At 37.1% G+C, this 2,500-nt stretch overlaps 1 long non-coding RNA gene across 1 annotated transcript in view; it reads right to left on the bottom strand.

Moving 5' to 3' along the window:
• Positions 1–2,500, bottom strand: part of LOC127144422 (uncharacterized) — a 58,061-nt gene that overhangs the window by 50,595 nt on the left and 4,966 nt on the right. The window lies entirely within an intron of this gene.

The raw sequence follows: 2,500 nt of genomic DNA, 5'->3' as shown, positions 1-2,500 counted from the left end.
TCGCAGACATTTCTGGAACACCTCTAACAGAGGGACAAATAGTCAATTTTGAAAGAACTTATTGTCAACCTCTTTCAGATATGAATCTATCTGATTCAGAGGGGAAGAACTTGCATCAGTATCTCAATTTCAATTCAAACATGGGTTTGATTCACACTCCATGTTCTGAGAAATATTTACCATCCGAAAAGAGGAAAAAACGGAGTCTTTGTCTAAAGAAATGCCTTGAGAAAGGGCAGATGTATAGAACCTTTCAACGAGATAGTGCTTTTTCAACTCTCTCAAAATGGAATCTATTCCAAACATATATGCCATGGTTCCTTACTTCGACAGGGTACAAATATCTAAATTTGCTATTTTTAGATACTTTTTCAGACCTATTGCCGATACTAAGTAGCATCCAAAAATTTGTATACATTTTTCATGATATATATGATCCATGCATAATATCATGGCGAATTCTTCAGAGAAAATTGTGTCTTCTACAATGGAATCTGATAAGGATAAGTGAGATTTCGAGTAAGTGTTTACCTAATCTTCTTCTGTCCGAAGAAATGATTCATCGAAATAATGAGTCACCATCGATATCGACACATCTGAGATGGCCAAATGTTCGGGAGTTCCTCTATTCAATCCTTTTCCTTCTTCTTATTGCTGTATATCTCGTTCGTACACATCTTCTCTTTGTTTCTCGAGCCTATAGTGAGTTACAGACAGAGTTCGAAAAGGTCAAATCTTTGATGATTCCATCATACATGATTGAGTTGCGAAAACTTCTGGATAGGTATCCCAGGAATTCTTTCTGGTTAAAGAATCTCTTTCTAGTTGCTCTGGAACAATTAGGAGATTCTCTAGAAGAAATATGGGGTTCTGCTTCTGGTGGCAACATGCTATGGGGTGGCGGTCCCGCTTATGGGGTCAAATCAATACGTTCGAAGAAGAAAGATTGGAATATCAATCTCATCGATCTCATAGTATCATACCAAATCCCATCAATCGAATCGCTTTTTCGAGAAATACGAGACATCTAAGTCATACAAGTAAAGAGATATATTCATTGATAAGAAAAAAATGTGAACGGTGATTGGATTGATGAGAAAATCCAATCCTGGGTCTCGAACAGTGATTCGATTGATGATAAAGAAAGAGAATTCTTGATTCAGTTCTCCACCTTAACGACAGAAAAAAGGATTGATCAAATTCTATTGAGTCTGACTCATAGTGATCATTTATCAAAGAATGACTCTGGTTATCAAATGATTGAACAACCGGGAGTAATTTACTTACGATACTTAGTTGACATTCATAAAAAGTATCTAATGAATTATGAGTTCAATACATCCTGTTTAGCAGAAAGACGGACATTCCTTGCTCATTATCAGACAATCACTTATTCACAAACCTCGTGTGGGGCTAATAGTTTTCATTTCCCATCTCATGGAAAACCCTTTTCGCTCCGCTTATTAGCCTCCCCCCCTCTAGGGGTATTTTAGTGATAGGTTCTATAGGAACTGGACGATCCTATTTGGTCAAATACCTAGCGACAAACTCCTATCTTCCTTTCGTTACAGTATTTCTGAACAAGTTGCTGGATAAGAAGCCTAAGGGTTTTCTTATTGATGATAGTGACGATATTGATGATAGTGACGATATTGATGATAGTGGCGATATTGATGATAGTGACGATATCGACCGTGACCTTGATACGGAGCTGGAGCTTCTAACTATGATGAATGCGCTAACTAAGGATATGATGCTGGAAATAGACCGATTTTATATCACCCTTCAATTCGAATTAGCAAAAGCAATGTCTCCTTGCATAATATGGATTCCAAACATTCATAATCTGTATGTGACTGAGTCGAATTACTTATCCCTTGGTCTATTAGTGAACTATCTCTCCAGGGATTTTGAAAGATGTTCCACTACAAATATTCTTGTTATTGCTTCGACCCATATTCCCCAAAAAGTGGATCCCGCTCTAATAGCTCCGAATAAATTGAATACATGCATTAAAATACGAAGGCTTCTTATTCCACAACAACGAAAGCACTTTTTCACTCTTTCATATACTAGGGGATTTCGCTTGGAAAAGAAAATGTTCCATACTAATGGATTCGGTTCCATAACCATGGGTTCCAATGTACGAGATCTTGTAGCACTTACCAATGAGGCCCTATCGATTAGTATTACGCAGAAGAAATCAATTATAGACACTAATATAAATTCAATCTGCTCTTCATAGACAAACTTGGGATTTGCTATCCCAGGTAAGATCGTTTCAGGATCATGCGATCCTTTTCTATCAGATAGGAAGGGCTGTTGCACAAAATGTACTTCTAAGTAATTGCTCCATAGATCCTATATCTATCTATATGAAGAAGAAATCATGTAACGAAGGGGGTTCTTATTTGTACAACTGGTACTTCGAACTTCAAACGAGCATGAAGAAATTAATGATACTTCTTTATGTTTTGATTTGTTCTGCCGGATTGGTTCC

Source organism: Cucumis melo, chromosome 12 (assembly GCF_025177605.1).
Source record: "Cucumis melo cultivar AY chromosome 12, USDA_Cmelo_AY_1.0, whole genome shotgun sequence".
NCBI classification, from domain to species: Eukaryota; Viridiplantae; Streptophyta; class Magnoliopsida; order Cucurbitales; family Cucurbitaceae; genus Cucumis; species Cucumis melo.
Note: the sequence above shows the minus strand (reverse complement) of the source record. Positions and strands in the feature narration are given on the sequence as shown.